The 23,888-nt window shown below is 38.8% G+C and overlaps 1 protein-coding gene across 1 annotated transcript in view; it reads left to right on the top strand.

Moving 5' to 3' along the window:
* ZNF704 (zinc finger protein 704) overlaps positions 1 to 23,888 on the top strand; it is a 237,866-nt gene that overhangs the window by 14,522 nt on the left and 199,456 nt on the right. The gene's annotated exons all lie outside the window — the stretch shown is intronic.

Here is a 23,888-nt window from a genome sequence, read left to right as displayed (position 1 = left end):
ATATGCAAAAATTTGTTGCATTTTTATATACTAACAATGAACTATCAAAAAGAGAAATTAAGAAAAACAAACCCATTTGCAATTGCATTAAAATAATAAAATACCTAGGAATAAATTTAGCCAAGGAAACTATAAGACACTGAAGAGGACACAAATAAATGGAAAGATTACATACTCACGGACCAGAAGAATTAATATTGCTAAGATGTCCACATTCCCAGAGCAGTCTATAGATTCAGTGTAACTCCTGTTAAAATTCCAATGGCATTTTTCCCAGAAATACAACAAACTTTCTAAAATTTGTATGAAACCACAATAGATCACGAATAGCCAAAGCAATCTTGGGAAAGAACAAGCTGGAGGCATCCTGATTTCAAGCTATATTACAAAACTGTAGTAATCAAAACAGTGTAGTATTACCATTAAAACAGACACACAGATCAATGGAACAGCATAGAGAGCCCAGAAGTAAACCCCTGCTTATATGATCAATTAATTTATGACAAAGGAGGCAATAATATACAAGGAGGAAAGGGAAGTCTCTTCCGTAGATGGTGCTGGGAAGACTGGACAGCTACATGTAAAAGAATGAAACTGGACCACTATCTTACACCATACACAAAAATTAATTCAAAATGAATTAAATACTTGCATGTAAGACCTGAAACCATAATACTCCCAAAGAAAACATAAGAGGTCAGCTCCTTGACATTGGTCCTGGTGATGTTTCTTTGGATCTATCCGCAAAGTAAGAACAGCAAAAACAAAAATAAATAAACTACATCAAATTAAAAAGCTTCTCCATGGTGAAGGAAACCATTAACAAAATGAAAAGGCAGTGTACTGAATGGGAAAAGATACTGCAAATCATCTATCTAATAAGAGATTAATATCTAAAATATGTATAAAACTCCTACAACTCAATAACAACAATACAACTAAAAAATGGGCAAAGGATCTGAATAGATATTTTTCCAAAGAAGATGTTAACCAATAGGCACAGGAAAAGATGCCCAACATCACTCATCATCAGGGGAATGCAAATAAAAACCACAAAGAAATATCACCTTACACTTGTCAGAATGGCTATTATCAAAAAGAGAAAAAATAACAAGTGTTGGGAAGAATGTAGAGAAAAGGGAACCCCTGTGTGCTATTGGGGGGAATGTAAATTTGGTATAGGCACTATGGAAAATAGTATGGAAGTTCCTCAAAAAATTAAAGATAGAACAACCATATGATCCAGCAATTCCACTTCTGGATATGTATTCAAAGAAAATGAAAACACTAATTCAAAAAGATAATATGCACTTTCATGTTTATTGCAGCATCATTTACAATGGCCAAGATATGGAAAAAACCTAAGAGCCCATAGATGGATGAATAGAAAAAGATGTGAAATACCCATACCCACACACACACACACACACCTATACACAATGGAATACTACTAAGCCATAAAAAAGAAGGAAATCTTGCCATTTGTGACAACATGGATGAACCTATTATGCTAAGTGAAATAAGTTAGAGAAAGACAAAAACCTTATGATTGCACTTATATGTGGAATCTATAAACAAAGCAAAACTCATGGATACAGAGAACAGATTGGTGGTTGCCAGAGGAGACAGGTTTACGGGGTAGGTGAAATGGGTAAAGGGGATCAAGAGATACAGACTTCCAGTTATGAAATAAAAAAGTCACGGGGATGTAATTTACACTGTAGTCAATACTATTGTAGTTGAAGTTTACTCAGAAAGCAAATCTTAAAAGTTCTCCTCACAAGAAAAAAAAGAAATTTTATAATTTTGTACGGTGACAGATGTATTGTGTTGTATTTTGTATTGTGGTGATCATTTATCAATGTATACAAATGTCAAATCATTCTATATGTACATCTGAAACTAATATAATGTATGTTAATTATATTTCAAATGAAAAAAAAGGTAAAATTTTGAAAATGTTTTCTTTTTCTTTTTTTTTTTTTTTTAAAGATTTTATTTATTTATTTGACAGAGAGAGACAGCCAGCAAGAGAGGGAACACAAGCAGGGGGAGTGGGAGAGGAAGAAGCAGGCTCCTAGCAGAGGAGCCTGATGTGGGGCTCGATCCCAGAACGCCGGGATCACGCCCTGAGCCGAAGGCAGACTCTTAACCGCTGTGCCTCCCAGGCGCCCCTGAAAATGTTTTCAATTAGCAGGTTCACATACTTACAACTCAAAACCAGTTTAACAAAATATTAGAGAAATAGTGTAAATATTACAATAAAGATCTTAGAACTTATAAAACTGAGTATGTGAAGAGCATCTGAAAGAAAAATAATCTTGTTTCATCAAGTATTAGTTGCAGTATCTCAGAAAGGGAGGAAAATGGGCACCTGTCTCCATGTAAGCACTGACCTAGTGGCATCTTAAAGTGGGAAAGTGGTGGTTGGCAGTGAGAGAGGAGCCGCTTGATGGTTTGAAATGACCCAATGTAGGGTTTACAGAAAGAGGAAGGGACTGCTATTTGCATTTCTTGTTACATTAGTGCTTGATGGGTGGTTAAGAGGTCCTGAAAATGTGCTTTAAGTCATCTGTTGGGTGGCAGCAATTTTTTTAGCACTTTATTCTTATTCTAAAAGAGATGTCTGAGTTCAAATAGGTTATTCTCTCAACTCCCTGTATTGATTTTGGTCGCTTGAGTTTTTCTTGCAATCTAGCATAGAGGTTATTAGGAAGAACTATTTTTACTTTAAAACTTTTAATAGATATGGTGTAGTTTTCATTGTTTGTAAACTATGCCTGTATTTTTATGTTAAAATTGAGATATCTTAAAGATCTTGTTTAAATTCAGTGATAAGTTGATAGTTTTATCGTTAAAAAATTTTAGGGCTATTTCATTCAATCTCATGGTTATTTCACTCAACAAATATTCACTGAGCTCCTACTCTTTGCCAGCTGCAAGGGCATAGGCAAGAATAAGACTGGGAAAGATTTCCTGTTCACACTCTACTTGGGGAGACAGTAAACTTTGTGTACAGTGGGTATGTTACTGAGATAGGAATGTATGGAGGAAGAAATATATATGTTATATATATTATATAATTAATAAACCCCTAGCTATACTGATTTTAAAAAGAGAGAGAGAACACAGATTACCAATATTAAGAATGAAAGTCACTACAGATCCTAAAGACTTTAAAAGGATAATTAGGACATATTACTGTATGTTAGTAGAAGAGTTTATGCCAGTGTCTCAGATGAGTTGGATGAAATGGGAAGTTTCCTTGAAAAACAAATTAACGATGGGTATTAAGGAGGGCACGTATTGCATGGTGCACTGGGTGTTATACACAAGTAATGAATCATGGAACTTTACATCAAAAACTAGGGATGTACTGTATGGTGACTAACATAATATAATTAAAAAATATGATTAAAAAAAAAAAAGAAAAACAAATTAACAAAACTGACCACAAGAAGTAATAGGATATTTCAATAACCCACCATTGTTAAATAAATGGAATTTATAATTAAGGACCTGTGCATATGGAAAACTCTAGGCCTGCATGGTTTCACAAGTGAAATCTATCAAATACTTAAGGAAGAAATAATACCAATCTCACAAAAACTTTTACTGAAAAAGAAAATGGAATCTTCCAAATACATTTTATGAGGCCAACATAACCCTGATACTAAAAATATACGATGACATTACAAATAAAGAACATTATAAACTTTTATGTACATAGACACAAAATGCTAAACAAAATATTAGCAAATCAAATCTAGCCATGTAAAAGTGGAGAATACATTATGATCAAAGTTTTCCCTCCCCAAAAACGTACTTTTGGTGAAGTACTTGACAATCAACTGGTATAATTAACTTTATTAGTAGACCGAAAGGGAAAAACCACATGATCATCTCAATAGATTCAGAGAAAACAAAGTTCAACACCCATTCGTGATTAAAAAAATTCTCAACACATTAGAAATAGGAGGGAAATTCCTCAAACTGATTAAGATCACATGTAAGAAGCCTATAACTACTATCACACTTAATAGCAATATCAGTCCACCAATATCAGGAACAAGGCAAGGATGTGTGCTCTAACCCCTTTAGTCAACATTGTGTTGGAGGTCTAGCCAGTGTGATAAGGCAAGAAAAATTCATGAACAATATAAAGATTAGAAAAAAAGAAAATAGGGATGCCTGGGTGTCTCAGTCATTTAAGCAACTTCCCAGTTCAGGTCATGATCCCAGCATCCTGGGGTTGAGCCCCACATCAGGCTCCCTGCTCAGCAGGGGAGTCTGCTTCTCCCCCTCCCCCTGCTCATACTCTGTCACTCACTCTCTGTCTTTCAAATAAATAAAATCTTTAAAAAACAAAAAATAAATTTAAAAAAGAAAAAAAAGTAAAACTTTTTCTTTGCAGATGATATGATCGTATACAGAGAAAATCCTAAGGAATTGACAAAACTACTAGAACTAATCAGTGAACTTATACAGTATACAAGGCCATTTTATAAAAATCAATTGCATAGGGGTACCTGTGTGCTACAGTAGGTTGAGCACCCAACTCTTGGTTTTGGCTAGGGTCATAATCTCAGGGTGGTGAGATCATGCCCCACATTGGGCTCCATACTCAATGCCAAGTCTGCTTGGCATTCTCTCTCTCTCTCCCTCTGCCTCTCCCCACCACACGCTTTCTCTCAGTCTCTCAAATGAACAAATCTTTAAAAAATCAATTGCATGTACCGCATTTGGAAAATAAAATTTTAAAAAATTACAGGGACATCAAAGACTAAACATTTGGGGATAAAATTAAATAAAAATGTAAAAAAAGATGTGTGAGATCTATAAAATATTGATGAGAGTAATTTAAAAAGACCTAAATAAATGAATCAATATGCCATGTTCAGTGAGAAGACTTAATATAGTTAAGATGTCAGTTCTCCGCAAATTGATTTATAGATTCAACATAGTTCCAAACAAAATCTCAGCAGGAGGGACACCTGGGTGGCTCAGCCGTTAAGCGTCTGCCTTCGGCTCAGGTCATAATCCGGGTCCTGGGATTGAGCCCCGCATCGGGCTCCCTGCTCGGCGGAAAGCCTGCTTCTCCCTCTCACATGCCCCTTGCTTGTGTTCCCTCTCTGGCTGTCTGTCTCTGTCAAATAAATAAATTAAAAAAAAAAATCTCAGCAGGAATTTTTGCAGAAATCAACAAGCTAATATAAAATGTGTGGAAATGCAAAATAGCTATAATAGCAAAACAATTTTGAAAAATAAGAACAAAATTGGAGGACTTATTGTACTTGATTTTGGAACTTGCTATAAAGTGAAAGTAATCTGAACAATGTGCTCTTGATACTACAGGATAGACAGACAGGTTTATGCAACAGAATAAAGAGCCCAAATTGACCCACACAAAAAAATGGTTCAACTAAGGCACCAAGGAAATTCAATGAAGTCTTTTCAACTAATAATCCTAGAAAGACTACCCAAATGGAAAGAACAACAACAAAAACCTATACCCTTACCTTGTACCAAACACAAAAATTAATTCAAAACGAATCAAATACAAATGTAATAGCTAAAACTTATGAAGCTTCTTGAAGAAAACAGAAGAGAATATCTTTGTTACCTTAGGGTAAACAAAGATTTTTCAGATAAGAACCAGAAAGCACTGATATAAAAGAAAAACAAATTGATAAAGTAGACTTAATCAAAATTGAAGACTTTTACTCGTCAAAAGATACAAGAAAATAGATGAATAATTAAGTAAATTTCCTCTTCTATCACTTTCATCTTGGGATATCTAAACATTAGATTAATTTAGTGCCACTTTGTATCAGCCACTTTACTGGACGCAGAGAATATACTACTGAACAAGAAGGACGTGGTCCTTACAGAATATTTAATTCGGTGAGAAAATAAACTAAGAAATAATATGAAATGACAACTACAAGGATAGTGACAACATAGGACTCATATTACAGTTTTCATTTTACAAATGTAGAAACCTGGCAGTGGTTAATAATTTGCTAAGTTGCAAAGCCAGTCTAAGCTCATATGTGCTGACTCCTATTCTCCAGTCACCCCCTTTTTTTCCTGTTGTTTTAAGCAAAAAAAGAGTGGAATTTAAAACTTAAGCTAAGTGACTAGGATCAAGTAGTAAATGGTATTCATGTTTTTAGTTTACTACAAAAAGAAATAGAATTGTAGCTTTTTAAAGAAATTCCATTTTAATGTTGCTGTGTTAACAGCCTTGTTTTAAAATTAGTTTTTCAAACTCTAATACCAACACCAAAGTTAGGCAAGTTTCTCTAATTATATTCTCTTGTAACGTAATGCCCAGTGAGTTGGAAAGGAGAACTCTGCTCAGGCAGCCCCTCTAATCTTTGCTAAGTATTTTTGGTGTATCCTTTTTAAAAAGTTGGCAAAGTTGACAGGAAAGCGCTGGGGAGTAGAAATAGAGAAAAATATAGGACTTGGAGCTTATCACTTGAGAAAGAAGTCTTTACTCTTTAAATATGTCATGGGAAATGAATGCTTTTGTCCTTCTTCCCACCCTTTGATTTGTGACAGCAAAACATTGATTATGTCTTATGTTCTTACAGTGCTTTAAACTCTTTAAAGTCATTTCATATATAGTACCTCTTATAATATCCTTGACAGTCATTATTATTTCAGTTTAATCATGAGGCAACCATGGCAGAAGGTTAAATGGTTCTTTCCAGATGATGTAATAAATGACTTTGAATCCTTTCTTTCTAATCTTCCTCCTTGCTTTTGTCTCATCTGCCATGTGTTTGTAGATTTTCATGTTGGTATCTTCCATTCAGACTCATTCGTGCACTAGTCTCCTATTTACTCATGTCAAGTAGTGATACTCATCTTGTTTCTCAATGACTTCCAGCCATCATCATTGCCTCCCCTTCCCCCCTATTGATTTCCATTTTCTCCATTTTTGCCCAGTACCCATTGAGAATATTTGCGTAGGAATGGATGCTCAGTAAACACTCAAATCAATAGAAAATGAAAGAATAAGCAAGTCGTTGTGCAAATACTCTCTAATTTCCTTTATCACCTTTCATTCCGTATCTCATCTATTACCATGTCCTGTTTGTTTTTTCCACCATGTTTTCTTCCCTAGTAATTATTCTCTTCATTCCTGTGGTAGCCTCTCTGCTTACTTTGTGCTTGCATTTCCTCCTCATTTAAGTCCGTTTTTTCACAGAATTGGAATTTGGTATTTGGAAATTAGAAATTGGAAAATTGGTATTTCCATCTAAAATTATCCTAGGTTTGACATGACTTTTTTACATTATAGAAGCAATATTTGTTTTTTAAGTGCTGATAAGAAGAAAGAAGGAACTAGGGCACCTGCGTGGCTCAGTTAAGTATCTGCCTTCCGCTCAGACCATGATCTCAGGGTCCTGGGCATTGGGCTCCCTGCACAGAGGGGAGTCTGCTTCTCCCTCTGCCCCTCCCCCCACCTGTATGTGCTCTCTCTCTCTCTCTCTCTCAAATAAATAAAATCTTAAAAAAAAAGAAGAAAGAAGGAACTAATAATCATCTAAAATTATTATCTTTCACAGGTAACCACCATTCATTCACCTTGCTGTGTATATCCTTCCAAACCATAAGAGTGATATGTATCACTTAGGGAGGTCACTTATCTGGCAAACTATTCTTGGTGACCTACCTTAAAACAACAGAAAGTAAGCTAACAATGCTTGAGTAGCTGGAGTAGGCATAAAAATACAGTTCATACTGCTTAAGTCAAATCAGAGAACATTTACTTTGTGCTATGGTATGCAAAGCACCGTGCTAGGCACTTCGGGGGCTTAAAAATAGCAATAGTTATTTCTTTCTAGGAGTTTTAAGTCCAGTGAGAAACACACCCATGAACGTATTCATTCTTACTTAGTATAGTTCCTACAAATGTGGTATGTGGTTTCTTGGACTGCAGCAAATTAAAAGTTGGAAATGAGCAGGAAGAAAGTTCTTCTCCCTACTAAGAGTCACTGTCCGAAGAGCAGCAAGCATGAACTGATGTTGATGGAAGATATGGAACCTATATTTAAAATACTGTGCAAGTGAGCATATGAAATAAGAAATTTTAACACTCTGGATCCGTTTAATGTGGTGGCAAGGAGTTCCTGAGGCCATATCACTCTGTATTACTGTTTAATATTTCCATGAACTTATACCATCAAGAAAATTTTGTTTTGTTCAATAGAGAGACAAGAAGGCAACTAATACATTTTAGAGAAATTTGCAACAAAAACTACTAAAGTTTATCAGTCGAAGAGGTAGAAACTTGTTTTATTAAAAACTGATTTATGTGGCATAGGTCCACTAACATTGATGGGATTATTATCTTCACCATGAGTACAGCAATATGGAAGCATGTTCCCAAATGATTTCATTCATTCCCCATAGTTGTCTAAGGGTTCGTGTCAGCAAAGCTACATATTGCTTTCCTGCCTTTCCTTTCCAGGTGCACATCTTAAAGGTCCAAGAGATGATATTCTAACTCACTGTCCAAAATAGGTTGGATGTTTGACATGTAGTGCGTTTTTCAGGGGGTCCCTACTGACTGAAGGCACTGGATTCCTTTCTTATCTATTGCTCTCAAAGTCAGATCGCCCTATAGAAAATCAGACCCACCCCTCATGTGCCTTCTAACGAAAAGGATCCTGAACAAGCATATGTTTTCTCTCTCAGCCTTTGCTCTCTAAATGGGAATCCTGAGAGATGCCTGCCAAAGTCAGCTGGAAAAAATAATTATGTCCCTGCCTTGCGTTGGCTCATGCATTTTCCTTAGATCATGAGAATAAACTTGCTGCTGTTTTCCAAAAACAAAACAATAGCCCAACCTAGCCGGCTGATGGCTGGGGACAATCAGGAAGCAAGCCTGCTTTACTGGCCACCTGCTTTAGGTCAGGCACTTTCCCATAGTCCCCACCTGAGGGACTCCTGTCAAATCGAGGAAACAAACATATTTGCAGACATTTATAGTACAGCCTTCTGAGTTCTATGGCAATGAACTCAAAAGTGTTCTGGGACCACAGAAAAGGGAGAGTTAGCTACTTACAGGAGTCCATGAAGGCTTTGGAGTAAATGATGTTAGAACGAATTCTAAAAGCTGGAAAGGAGATTGTAAAGTGGAGAATGAGGTGAATGGTACTCTAGGAAGAAGGCAAAGCAAAACAACAAGGGAAAGCACATAGTGAGTGAGGAAAGCAGGGGACAGGAAGCGGCCCTGGTGAAGGACAGGGAGGTGAGGTGGTAGAAGCAGGCATTAGTGCTAGCATGATATCATTTTGGCTGACTTTGCTGGGGACACACCATGCCAGTGTCATGCCATCATATAAGAAGCATTTCAGTTTCATAGGGAGGGTTTTTTTTTTGGGGGGGGGCGATTAAGTACTTTTTATCCCATGCATGTATTATGCATGATTTTTAAGTTGCGTTCTTATAAATACAGGAATAACAACCTGGGGAAAAATCGTGATAGCCCACCCGTTCTGAAAAATGTGCCAACAGCTAAGTTTATGTTAAGGAATACTAATAGCAAAAAAAAAAAAAAAGACGTTTCTGGTGAATTTAATCTCATACCATTATGTGATATAAAGCAAATTATGGGGCTGTAATTTAAAAGCAAGGCCACAATACGAACCACAATTAAGAATGAAGTTCCATCTAGTACATGATTAAAAAGCAAGTATGAATAAAGGTACAAAATCAACAAAATCACAGTAAATTTGAGCAAAATCCCAGAAAGTGACCATTGCTTATTAATGCAAAATAATATTTCAAGAAAAACTGATACAAAACATAACAAACTTAACTAAAATCCCAGTGTTATGCTGATAATGTAAAAAAAAAAAAAAGCAAATATTTTGTTGGGAGCAACAAAAATTGAATTCTAAAAAGAAACATATTTTGGGGCACCTTGGTTGAGCATCTGACTTTTGCTTAGGTCATTATTCCAGGGTCCTGGGATCAAGCCCTCTGTCAGACTCTCTGTTCATCAGGGAGTCTGCTTCTCCCTTTCCCTCTGCCCCTCCCCACTCCCAGCTCATTGCTCTCTCTTTCTCTCTCTCCTTCTCTCTCAAATAAAATCCATAAATAAATAAATAAAAAATAAATAAAAAGAAACATATCTCCGTGAACATTAAAGCTATAGAACAAGCCCCCAAATGTGCAAAACTATCATAAGAGTTTTAATCTTCATCCTCAGACCTTAGAAATCCATCATCTTCTAGGCCAGGTAAACAGAACCTGAAAACCCATGATCATTACCAGAATCGCAATGCTTCATTGCTGGAACTCACTGCAGTGTAGACGGAGTTGGCCCTGTGTGCAGAACACTGCTTTCCAGTCCTCTTGCAGCGTTCTGTCACAAAGTTGAGAACAAGATGGAACCGAGTATTAAGTAATACATTCGTCCCTTTTGATCCACAGATTGCAATCATAATAAATTTAAAACTAGACTCTGAGGTAAATAACAAATCCCACCTCAGGCTAGATTTATTTGTTGTGCGTGGCTTACTTCTGTGAAGAAGAGTACTTGTATCTTTCCTAGGATGTTTTGTGTCGCTGGGTTTGCCACTGAGGAGGGTGGGGGCAGGGGAGCAGACCCCAGGCTGGTAGCCATTAGCTGCATGTCCCCTGTGGTGGTCCTCCTTCTGCCCAGAATGTGGTATCCTAAGCTTAAGATATATTTAAGGGTAAGTCTGTGCATCTGGATAAGAAGTCCTTTTCTTATGGGTTTTTCTGTATAAATGAGGTTATTTGCCTTAGATTTGTTCAGATTTGTAGTAGAATTGTTTGTGCCTTTTTTCTCTGAGTTGTATATATTTAAGTTAGAATTATGTAAAACTTAAATTTAGTTCTCACTTATTCCCTTAACATTATTCCATGTATCCTTAACTAGATTTTTGGCTGCTTGATGTTATCTTTATTATTTTTTCTCTTTTTTAAAAACATTGGATTATTTTTCTAGTTGCTGAATATCTTTTTTTTTTTTTTTTTTTTTTTTTTAAGTAAGCTCTACACCCAATGTGGGGCTTGAACTCATGGCCATTAAATCACAAATAGCGTGCTCTACTGACTGAGCCAGCCAGGTGCCCCTGTCTTTATTATTTTAATCCCCCAGGATGGGATGGAACAGTAATGATTGCCTGTTTTATTATTTGTGTTGAGGATTATGGCACAGTGGAAGATTCAGAGTCCCGAGTCTTATTTTTTATCTAGCTCTTAGCTAACAGTGCAATCTCGAGTAAATTCCTTTAGTGCTCGTTCCTTTATTCATCAGTAAAACAGAGGTAGACTATGTATCTTTTTCTTTTTTATCTTTTTTTTAGGTTAAAAAAACTTCAAAAGATAATTATCAGTTCACCCACAGTTGTAAGAAATAACATGGAGAGATCCTCTATAACCTTCATCCAGTTTCCTCCAATGGTAACATCTTGCTTAACTGCAAGACAGTATCACACCCAGGAAGCTGATATTGATACAATCTGCTGACCTTATTCAGATTTCATCAATTATAATGCACCTGTGTGTGTGTATGCAATATTACCACATATGTGATAGATTTATGTGGCCAAGACCACAGTGCAGATAGGGAACAGTCCCATCATAAGGATCCCTCCTGTTGCCTTTTTATGGCCATAGCTACCTCTTTCTCACCCTCCATCTCCAATCCCTACCAACCACCAATCTGTTTTCCATGTCTATAATTTTGTCCCTTAAGAATGTTATATAAATGGAATCATACAGTGTGTAACCTTTTGAGATCGGATCTTTTCACTACAACATAGTTCCCTTGACTTCCATCCAAGTGTTGGAGAAGGTAATTGAGAGGACATGACTGCCAGCTACTTGAGAACAGGACCTAGGCAATCAGAGGCTCCTCACCCTCCCTTGTTCCTGGAATGTAAATGTACATTCTGCTCACCATTCCCACACTAGGAACTGTTTTAAGGATGTGGGCTTGAGAAAGGAAGGTGTTATTGAGACCATCTGAATGGTGTCTGTGACTGAGCCCAGTTAAGGCCTCTAAATAAACTTTTAGGATTCTGGTGGGCAGGTGTGGAGGTCTGCTTGTCTTGTGGCTGCCCAAGACAAGCCTGGAATATAAGTTCCCTTGCTTATTAAACCTGCCCTCTACCTATCTGGAACCATCTGCCTCTTTCTTCAGTCTTTACTTGCCCTCATATAGGGAGTTCAGTTTCAAATTTCCCCTGGGAAGCTCTTGAGGTTTTGAACCAAGACCGAGTTGTTGCATATATCAATATATTCCTTTTTATTACTGAGCAGTATTCCATGGTATGGATATAAGTGAAAGACATTTGGGCTGTTTCTGGTTTGGGCTAGTATGAAAAAAACTGTGGACATCCGTGTAAATACTTATTTCTCTTGGATAAACCCCCTTGGGTACAATTGCTGGATCAATTATGGTTAAGTGCATGTTTAGTTTTATAAGAAACTGCCAGAGTTTTTTCATAGTAACTGTGTCATTTTATATTCACACCAGCAATGTATTTTGAGTTGCTTTTTATAGAACATGTGAGGTGTGGATTTGATGTTCATGTGTTTGCCTATGGATGACCAATGCTTTAGCACCATTTGTTAAAAAATTATCTTTCCTCCATTGCATTGCTTTTCCACCTTTGACAGAAATCAGCTGGACATATTTATGTGGGTCCATGTTTGGGCTCTCTGCTTTGCTCCATTTGTCTGTGTGTCTCTCTCTCTCTGCCAATACCCCACTGTCTTGAATATGGTAGCTACCTAACAAGCCTTTATATAGGGTAGAGTGAGTCCTCTCACTTTCTTTCTTTTTTTTTTCTCAAAAATGATTTTGGGGCACCTGGGTGGCTCAGTCAGTTAAGCACCCTGATTTTAGCTCAGGTCAGGATCTCAGGGTCATGGGATCAAGTCCAGAGGCAGCTCCAAGCTCAGCAGGGAGTCCCTCTCCCTCTGCCCCTCCTTCACACATGAGCACACGCGAGCGTGTTCTCTCTCTCTCTCTCTCTCTCAAATAAATAAATAAATAAACCTTCTAAAAAAAAGTTGTAGTTGTTTCAGATGACTGCCCCTTTCCATACACATTTTAGAATGAGCATGTCTATATGTGTAAGAGCCTCACTAGGATTGAGACACCTGTAGATCAGTTTGGGGCAAATTGACACTTAGACTATATTCAATCTTCCAACCCACTGCCATGATATGTCTCTCCATTTATTTAGGTCTTCCTTCATTTCTTCAGCAGCCCTTTAATATTTTCGGGAAACAGATCCCGTACATGCTTCTGCTAGACTTATACCTAAGTATTTTATTTGGAATGATTGTAATTGTGTTTTAGTGTATTTTTTGTAATTGTGTTTTAAATTTCAGTGTCCATGTGTTTGTTATAAGTGTACAGAAGTGAATTAGTTTTTTGTTTTATTCATCTTCTATCCTGTGATCTTACAGAGCTAGATATCTTTAGAAGTCCTTTTAGCTCTGAAATTCTAAAAGAACATTGACCAGTTATTCCTTATCTCCAATGAAGATTGAATGAGCGGAAGCCAGGTTAAATTTTTCAGGAGTGGAAACCAGGTTAAGTCCAACCAAAAGAACTTATTATCCAAAAACATGACTATGTCAAAAGACTATCTAGAAAATACCTCCTTCTTTGGGAGCTCTGACAATGCTATAATTAGCTTTTCATGGAAGACACACTGCTTGACTTTAGATAATCTATTTAGTCCTCCATTAAGCCCCAAATATCTCTTGATTCATTTAAAAATGTACCAGTAACAGTATTCTCAAAGTAGAGGATTTAAGAAGTGTGTATGTATTAAGTCTCTGTATTTTAAAAGCTGTGTTACTCAGTAAATTGAGTACATATCTTTTAGTACATATCCTCCAAGATAAAATATCAATTTATTTTAAAGTGTCTATTTAGGAAATGAATAGTTGCTGCTAGGAACTACGTGTGAGTTTCACTCAAGAGCAACTGCCAAAACCAGTGAAGAGCATGCAAGTCATTAGTCCATGAGTTGAACATATCAGTGATACCAGTATGGCCCTGGATTACCTGGGTAGGGATGCAAATCACTGCAAAACCAAAAGGCTGATTTAATCATGCATGATTCATGAGCAGCATTTCTTGATAAGACCAAAGGAATAAGGTAGCTTCGTCGTCCAGCCTTCAAAATCTTGAACATACAACACAACATCCAGCAGTATGGAAAGCAAAAAGACATGCTTTATTTTATTTATTTAGAATTGCTAGACATGAATAATGCCACATAGTTTTTAGTACAGCAGAGGTCAGGAGCTTAACCACTCTTCTTTAGCAATTTTTATTAAAATCTTCTAAAATTAAAGCACCCACTTCCCTCCCCCAGTCAAGGTTGAACATGGTAATTTAGGAGCGTCAGATGCTGGGGTTTTAATATGGAGATTCTTATGTCATTTAGAGCATTAACAACTGAGTGAAATGGCCCCGAGTTGCTACAATTTTTCAGATTTTTTTTGTGTTTTCCCTCTGTTTTAGGGTATTCGGATGTGCCTCTTCTGCTTCGAAATCTTACTCTCTAAGCAAGTCTGAATTCATGGTTCTGCGGATAGTGCCTTACCATTCTACTAGTAGTAAATTACAAATCTTTAAGACAGTTTCTTCATCAGTGCTAAAGACCTTCTAAATTCTCACCCATGTTTGCAGAAGTTTAGATTTGTGGAGTATCTCGTCCCTAAAAGGAATGAATGCAGAGTATTGGAGCATACTAGCTCTTTTTTGTTCTGATGTAAGCCAGGCGATTAGTGTGAGAAAGGTAAACAGCACAAGTCACACAGCACCACTTTTAATCAAATGCTTGAACTTCCTAAATGTAGCCAAGACTCTCCTTATCAGCAGGGTCAGCCTCCGGCGTGAGGAAATTAAAGTGCAAGTGCAGGAAACGTTCTGCCTTAGATCTGGCATCGCACAGAGTCCGACTGATGACTGTGCCTCCATGGAGCTCTGTGGGGTCAGAATCACTGTAGAAGTGAGGAAGGGTGTGGCGTAGGTGCTGTGGGGCTATGTAGTACTAAAAACTGTAACATTCTATGTATATTAGCTTTTGGTGGTCTTGAGAGGCTAAATCTTTATGGAGGGGAGCATAAATATACAATAACAAAATTGAATAGAATAGGTCCTCTGTAACTTCCATTCATTTATCTTTGTGGTTAAGTACCTCAAGGGCTCCAGGTTTTTTTGAAATCAAAGTCAAGAAATATTCCACATTCAGAAACATTTTTTAAAACTAAAGAGTTTTTTTTTTTTTTTAAGATTTTATTTGTTTATTTAACAGAGAGAGAGACAGCCAGAGAGAGAGGGAACACAAATAGGGGGAGTGGAAGAGGAGGGAGCAGGCTCATAGTGGAGGAGCCTGATGTGGGACTCAATCCGGAACGCCGGGATCACACCCTGAGCCGAAGGCAGAAGCTTAACAACTGAGGCACTCAGGCGCCCCAAAACTAAAGAGTTTTGATTGTCTCCACATAAAACTGTAATAGTATATTTAGTTCGGAGGTAGATTTTTAAAATTTAAAAATTCGCAAGATGAAGTTTTATAAAATGAGAAAAACAGCTTTTGTTTTCCTGTCTTCAAGTCTTTAAATGGCTCATCAGATCCCTGCCTCCCAAAGTGGGCTGATAAGTTGACTGCTCTGCCAGTATCTGGTTGTCATTGTGGTAGGGAATGAAGAACACAGAAATCTCACTGGCTCCCTCTCCTTCACTTCCCCTCCAGATCAAACGCAGCACGCATTCCTAATGATTTTACTTGCTAAGTGTTTCTCAAGGAAGTATCCTCACCATTGCAGCCACCACCATGCGAGCATCTCTCCACTAGGCTAATGCTTACTGCCTCATAGTTGACCTCCCCATATATTAGGTTCCTATTGCTAGTGTAGCAAATTACCACGAATTTAGTGGCTTAACACAAATGTATTCTTTTACTGTTTTGGAGGCCAGAGGTCCAAATGGTTCTCACTGGGCTCAAGTCAAGGTGTGGGAAGTGTTGGTTCCTTCCTTCAGGAGGCTCTAGGGGTCAATCCATTCTCCCACCTTTTCCAGCTTCCAGGGGCCACCTATAGTCCTTGTTTTGTAGGTCCTTCCTCCATCTTCAAAGCACATTGCTCCACTCTCTGCCTCCATCATTACATGCCTTTCTCCTCCACTGTGAAATCTCCCTTGTGATTTTATTTAGAGCCCAACTGGATAGTTCAGGATAATCTCCCTATTGCAAGATTTTTAACTTAATCACATCTGCAGAGTTACTTTGGTCATATAAGGTAACATTCACAGGTTCTAGGGATTAGGATGTGGATGCCTTTGGGAGCCATTATTCAGCTTACTACACCCAGCCACACTCAGTCTCTCTGCAGTTCCCCTTGACACCACAGCCAGGACAAATAGCATATCTGGTCTATCATCCCTTCTACCCCCAGTTTAAACCCCGTCCGTGTATTCCATAGTCTTAGGATCAAGACCACGTTTTTTATTATTCCCTGTCTGGCCTTAGTTTCCTAAGGCTGTCATGACAAAATAACATAGACTCTGTTGCTTAAGCAACAAAAATTTATAGCCTCTCAGTTCTGGAGACTCAAGTCCACAATTAAGATGCTGACAGCCTTAGTTTCTTCTGAGGTCTCTCTTCTTGGCTTGCAGATGGCCACCTTTTTGGTGTGTCTGTACATGGTCATCCCTTGATCTGTGTGTTATCTGTGTCCCGATCTCCTTATGAGGATATCAGTCATATTGGATTAGGGCCCACCCATATGACCTTACTGTACCTGAAGTACCTCTTTAAAGACCCTATGTTCAAATATAGTCATATTCCGAGGTATTGGAGGTTAGGATCTCAATATGTGAATTTTGGGAGGACACAATTCAATTCATAATATGTGGTCCGGGCTCCTCTATCTCCTTGACTTCATCTCATGCCCTGTACCATCCCTTATTCTGGTCTCCAGCTTTGGTGATTTTTTCCCCTAGTGCTTAAACTTGCCATGCCTTCCTGTCCCAACTGCCCTTCACTTAGATAGCTCTACCTCTCGTCAGACCTCAATCCAGCCATGCTTCCTGATATGGACTGATGGTATTTGGAGATGGGGCCTTTCAGAGATAATTAGATTAAGGTAAGGTCATGGAGGTGGATACCCATGATGGAATTGACGTCCTTATAAAGAGATGAAGAGTCCAGAGCTCTCCCTCTCTGCCTTGTAAACCAGGAAACTGGTCCTCACCAGACACCAAATCTGCCGTGCCTTGATCTTGGACTTCTTGGCCTCCAAAATTGTGAGGAGCAAATATTTGTTTAAGCCACCTAGCCTATGTATTTTTGTTATAGCGGCCCAAACCAACAAAGACACTTTCTCAGTTGCCTTTCCAGATTCTAATTTTTCCCCTCGTATGTGTTCATAGCTTTTCCACATACCTCCCTACGAGAGCATGTGCTACAATTGTAGTATTATTTATGCTTGTGCAATTCATTTATTTATGCCCCTCACTCCCACTAATCTGCAAGCTCCATGAGTGTAGGCACCTTTTTACCTTTTTAGTATACACACACACACACACACACACACACACACACACATTATTATCCCCTTTGCCTACATACAACACCTCGTAAAAATATTTATTGAATGAATGACTACTTTTCAAGCAAACACTCTTTTCAAAGGTCTACTAAAATATCTTTATATCTCATTATCACTGGGGGAAAGGAGACTGGTATATGTGTGGGTTGGAATAAATATTCAAGCTTTAGAATTTTTATCTTCTTTAAAGCTTTTATACAACTTCTTTTATAAAGAGTTCCATGAGAATAATCTTTAAATAAGAAAACTAAGAGGTATTTTAGTTGGGAATTAATGTATTAACATATACTTAAAAACTGTGTGTTACACAGGGATACAGAAGGTGTTTATATAGTGTCTATCACTTGTCTGCTGTTTTCCTGGAAGAATGTACATGTTTTTGGCTGTAAACAACTTATTTGCCTTTCGAAGCTAGAGAATAAATTGTGGCTTATTCATATTTTACCTTCTTTTTATAGAATATCCTTCAAATAGCTAGCACATGAGCAAAAAGTTTCAACTTGAAAAAAAGACAACCCAGAATATGTGACCTTTGACATTCAGGAGCACAAGTCTTTGCACTGTGTAAGGTCCTGTGAGAGCACTGCTTGGCTGCCAGCCAAGTTTCATTTCTTATACCAGGGGTGTCAGGGCCACATGGTGTGTTTGGAAGGAGAATGTTAGTATACGGAGTCTGTAAACTACTGACAAAATCCCTTCTCCTACAAAGTCCATCTCCGAAAGTACTATATTAAATATCACTATTCTAGAATATGCAAATGAGTACAAAGTTCCTACTTTACTAAATTAGTGAAGTTTATACTAATATAAGGTTCCTGATTTAAAAAAAAAAGCTAAAAAAAACCCCTATAAATTGAGTTAGTTCATAGGCAAAACATATCAGATATATTGGTGGAAAATAGTTTATTCTACCTGACTTGCAGTGATTCATAGCCACGGGGTACATTTTAGCAGCAGCCCAAGTGGGGTCGTCTTTTGGCTCATTCCCTGAGTTGAAGATGAAAGCGCCCATCAGCAGGTGAGAAGGTGAGCCTCCATTTGGCCTGCTGCCTCGCTTGCAGGCCTGCCCTGGGTCTGTGTTAAGGAGACTCACGTAGGATTGCACTGATTTGGGGAAGATTGCTGCTGTTGTTAAACAAGCCCTGGGACAAAAAGTAGAGCCAGGAATGATGTGTCATTGCTGAGCACTTACTCTTCCTGTGGTTCCTATTTCCTAGGCTTTTTTGAGGCAGGGTAGAGCTCCGCAAGTGGGGTGATGTGGACAGTGATCAGAGACACTGATGGCCCCCCACTGGGCTCACTCCAGGCACCAGCTTTGAAGCAGGTGAGATGGATTTCAAGATCTCTTCCTGGTTCTATTGCTGTCTCTATTTTTCTTATGACCCACTTCCCACTCTAGGCTCCCAGAAGCCTTCCCTACCTCTGGCTGCCCCAGTGGCCCATACTGTTCTGAGCAGAGCCCCATCATCCTCCATCGGGGCCTCCTTTTCTGTGTTTTTGTAGTCCCTTTTCCACACTCAGCCTGTATCAGATTGCTGCAGCCCTTTGTCTTTCATTAGCCATCACAATGGATATATATTGCTCTCACAAACTAATTCTCCATAAGGTATTGACAGAGAGAAAGGGCTAGAGTTCATTGCCTATTTACCATGGATCAGTCACTTTATGAGATATTTCCATTTAATCCTTTCTACCCACCTGTAATCCCTTCTTTAAAGAAGAGGACTGGACCTTGAAGTGCAGAAAGAGCTAGGATTTGATCCCAGTTTTATATGGTTTAGCCAGAGGTGCTGGATTCATGATATAAGTATGATTTAACCCTATTGTTAGAATTTCTGGCATTATTCTTAGCCATCGGGATACAGATCTGGACTGGGGATCTTTCCAGCACCTTCAAGTTGTGAGCTTCCTACTTAAATGATGTCTTTAAAAGTTTAAAAGTTAAAACTAAGAATAATAGTTTATTAAAAATCATTTTGTAGGGTATGTTACAGTTATAAAATCTTCTTTCTTATTCAATTCTCTCATAATGTGTGGATTCTTGGGGATTAAGAGTGGAAGTAATTTAGACTGGAAGGAATTGTAGTAGTCCAAGTGAAAACTGATGTTAGCCATGGAAGAAGAGAGAAGTGCACAGACTAAGAATGTGTGTTGGCGGTAGCAGACAGAAGAGGCGGCAAAGACCAAAAGTAGGGAAATCTAGAAATGGATGTGGTGTGACAGAGACTGTAGATTGGTTCATTCAGCACTTCTGCCTTCCCCTCCTGTGTTACTCTCCTGTGCTGCTGTGGCCAGAATTTCCCAGAATGAATACCTTGTAGCCAGAACCGTGTGTGCCTTCGGTTCCACCAACACATGAGGCACGTGACAAGAGGCACAAGAAGACAGTGAGGGGTGGCCACGTGCGGAAGACATCTTCTGACAGATGCAGTGTCCAAGTTTCCTGGTGCTGCCGGGGCATCTGTCATGGAAGTTCTGGTTTTCAGTACCTGTTGTCATGGGATCTGAGTGGTGGGAGGCAGTGCTGCGGTGGTTTTTCTAGTTCAGACTTGCGATGTGGTTGGACTCTTCTCCTGGCTCTTGCTTCCTGCTCATCTTTCAGCATGGTTTCTTTGTGTCATTGTCCTCTTGAACATCCCAGTCGGACTCACCAGGCTTCTTGGAGATTTCTGAACTACCAAAAACCCTCTTCCTGTGTAAGCTAACTAGAGGGTTCTGTTGTTTCCTTCTGCAAATACGAATTGGAACTCATCCTGCTATAATGAAGCCAAGAAAAGAGGATGCTTCAAGGAGTCTAATTGTGTTTAGTACTGTAGAATGGAAATTGGAAGGTGTGCATTTATTAAATCTAGTGATATATAGTTCGCTGTGACTCCAGCAAAAGCATCTTTTCTTTTGTTGGAAGTAGAAATCGATTACAATAAGTCAAAGAGGTAGGGAAGAGGAGGTAGGGGAGGGAAGAGCGCTCATGTGGACATCTTCTTGGTGACTTGACTGTGAGAGGGAATACAGCGGAGGTGCAGTCGTTGAGCAGGGTTAGTGGTCAAGATAAGAGATATTGGAGCATATTTGATTATTGATGGGAAGTAACCAATAGAGAGGTAGGTAAAGGAGAGAGCAGGTGAGGGGAAAGATCTGTGAGACCTTGCGTCAGTTATGTAATTTCTGGGTGCTTTTGTTTCTTTACCTGTAAAGTTTAGACAACAGGATCGTTCTCTTAGGATTTTGGGGGAGATTGGAGTGAAATAATGTGTATGAAGAAATTTTAAGGCAATGTCTTATATGTAGTAAAGCCTTCATAAATGTAGTCATCATTATTATTAGTACTACTAACTCTTGTTATTGTCTTCTGTATACTTTAGAATATTGTGAATATGGAATAGTAATCACTCTGTCCCTTGACTTTACAGATCTTCCTTTCAGCTCTTGCAGACTGGCCCCACTGCCATATTATCATCACTTACTTACATTAACTAAGCAAACATTTATCAAGCACCCAGTGTGTGCCAAGAATGCTTATAACAGGTATCAAATAAATCTGATGTATATATCAGATACAAAGCTAAGCAAAACTTTTCTCCTCCTCCAAGTAGCTTCTGGACCACGGGAGGAGAGAGATGGGTAAAACATAAATACTTTATGCCACATTTTATATTGTATCAGTCTGGTTCTAGCAGGAACAGAATTGCTAAGACATATGTATATGTGTGTTATATTTATTTATTCATTTATACATACATGCTCTCTCTCTCTCTCTCTCGCTCTCACACACACACACACACACACACACACACACACACATTTGCACATTTATTATAGCTGGCCAAGCAAACATGAGGTCCACAAACATCCAGGCAGGAAGAAAGGATCATGAACAGGCTGAAATGCCATAAGCACGCCTTTTTCTCTTAAGGTTTGCCTGCAATCATCTATCGTGGGTTAGCCCAGTTCTTCTGTTGACCCATCTGCCTTCTTATGATAGCCTGTGCTGAAGTGGGAGAGATTTCTCCCTCTTATTACTATCTACTCCCTTATATACCAGTTGGACCTTTATTTTAAAGAATTAAATTTATGATCAGCAGATATACAAATTTATTCTAATATGTGCTGCTTAATTTTTTGAATACACTCTAGCTGCATTTATTAACAGATTTTATTTAGTCATCTGTGCAGCTAGTTAAAGTGATTGGCTGTCTGTGAATTAAGAGCACAACCCAAGCTAAAGTGTGAATTCATTCGTTTTCAACTTTAGTTTTTAATTTCACCTGCTGGTTACCGATCCAAGGAATAATGAATTGTATTTTAAGTGAAATGTATATTGAAGGAAGAAACTTGAGCAACCATTATTCTTTTTTCTTCTGAAAATGTGCCTCTTAATCTCTCTGAAAGTTAAACAAGCTTTATCAGACTGTGGCAACCACTGTTGAGTTTGAGAGCTATCTTTACAGCCCTATGGCCAAAGGAAGTCAAGGTATTGGGTTAGATAGTCTCACACTTTTGCTTTTTGTTGCAAGAAGTGGAAATCAGCGCTGGTTTGAGAGAAAAGAAAAGTGGGATGAGGTGGGTGGGTGGCGATTATGTTTATGAGGGGAAGATCGAGGCCTGTAGCAGGAGACAGCCTGCAGCCGGCGCTCAGGTGTGGACAGGCATAGGACTGGAGTGTGGGGACATGAGGCAGCCTCCAGACCCCGTCTGTCTGAGGATCCTTCTGCCCTCTGCTCCTGTTTCTCTCCAGAGTCTGCTCATCCCTCCTCTTCACTCTTCCCTGGTTTCCTCTAGTTTCTCATGTGCACACGGCCTGGCCACGTCACCTGCACTGTCGTTTCCAGCCACCGCCACTAATCGACACCAGTTTCTAGCTCTCTCCTATCAGATTCCTGAAAGAAAAGACTCTCTTGGCCCTGTTTGTGCCCAGACAAATTGTGCAATATTCTCTTCAAGAACTGATTTGCCTTTTTATTGATACGTATCAGAAATACATTCGACAACTGTCCATAAAGTTCTATTCCAACCACTTTGGGAAATGTGCGGTTTGGTCAGAGAAACCATGTTTTAAAGCCTGATTTGGTTCCCAGGTCAGAGGCAAATAACTATTTAACCCATGTTTAAAATGAGCTTTAACATACTGCTTGAGTTCCCATGAATCTCCTTTTTCTTGCTGTGTGTTTGTGCCTAGGATTCAGGCCAGGTGGGTCAAGGGAACTCAGAGATGCTGAGAAGAAGGGCAGAGGGGCCCTCAGGGAGACAGGGGATGGGCTTCCATAGGGGTGTGGGAAAGGCCCTGTGAAGTTTGCCGCCTCTGGAGTAGCCCTTCTATTCAGTGTGATGGGTCGGGGGTAAGGTGATGAGAGGGGTCCCTGGGGAAGAGCCTCCGAGAAGGAAAGGTTAGAGACAACGGAGGTCTGTTCTGTGCCCAAGGGCCACTGGCAGTGGCAGTGGCAATCACTGAGGCTCTGTGTGGCAGTCACAGCAATTGGTATGGACAGTCTTCTATAGGTCAACTGTCTCTCAGTAAAACAGCTGCCTCTATGCCTTCAGAAAAAAGCTTCTAAGAAAAACACGTCAGGTGGGGCTCAGTCACTGTAAACCCAATGTGGAAGAAACTGAAGACGGCATGGATTATCATTGTTATTCTCGACTGCAAATGTTAGGATTCCCTGGAGAGCAAGTGGCTGGCTCTGCTGGGAGCCACAGGCAGGTGTGGGGAAGTGTCCCTTGGCATCCCTGGGGACCAGGCTGCTTGATGACCTGCTCCTAACACTTTACTGTCCAGGAATCTTCACTCCCCAGGAGTTTTGAAAATCATACAACTTTAACCGTGCCTTGCTTCTGAAATTATGCCTTATTTTCTCTCTGTAGGTTTGTCCTGGATTAACCTGGTGATATTTGTAGAAGGAAGGTCCAGAGTCCCTAAATTTAAAAAGTAAAATAAATCCTATTTTCTCTATAGATTTTATTATAAAATAAAGATTACATTCCTAGAGATAAAGTCCTTCATGAAATAAAGTTGAATATTTTGATAAGGAAGGGATTAAGATGTGACCACTCTGTGCTTCACTTATTTCTTCCCTAAATATAGCACAATTCACTATTTCTGGTAGCTTAGGAGATTTCTTTTAGACCGAGGAACCCCATGCTTTGCAGCCTCAGGAACTTGGCATCCATCCTCCTTAGATTCTATTGGTAGGTGCTACCATATAGCACATAAAATCATCTGAAAATTCATTCATTTATTTATTCCCCAAATACTTAGT

Source organism: Ursus arctos, unplaced genomic scaffold (genome assembly GCF_023065955.2).
Source record: "Ursus arctos isolate Adak ecotype North America unplaced genomic scaffold, UrsArc2.0 scaffold_6, whole genome shotgun sequence".
Lineage (NCBI taxonomy): Eukaryota > Metazoa > Chordata > Mammalia > Carnivora > Ursidae > Ursus > Ursus arctos.
The sequence above is the reverse complement of the archived record's forward strand: the minus strand, read 5'-3'. Positions and strand labels throughout refer to the sequence as shown.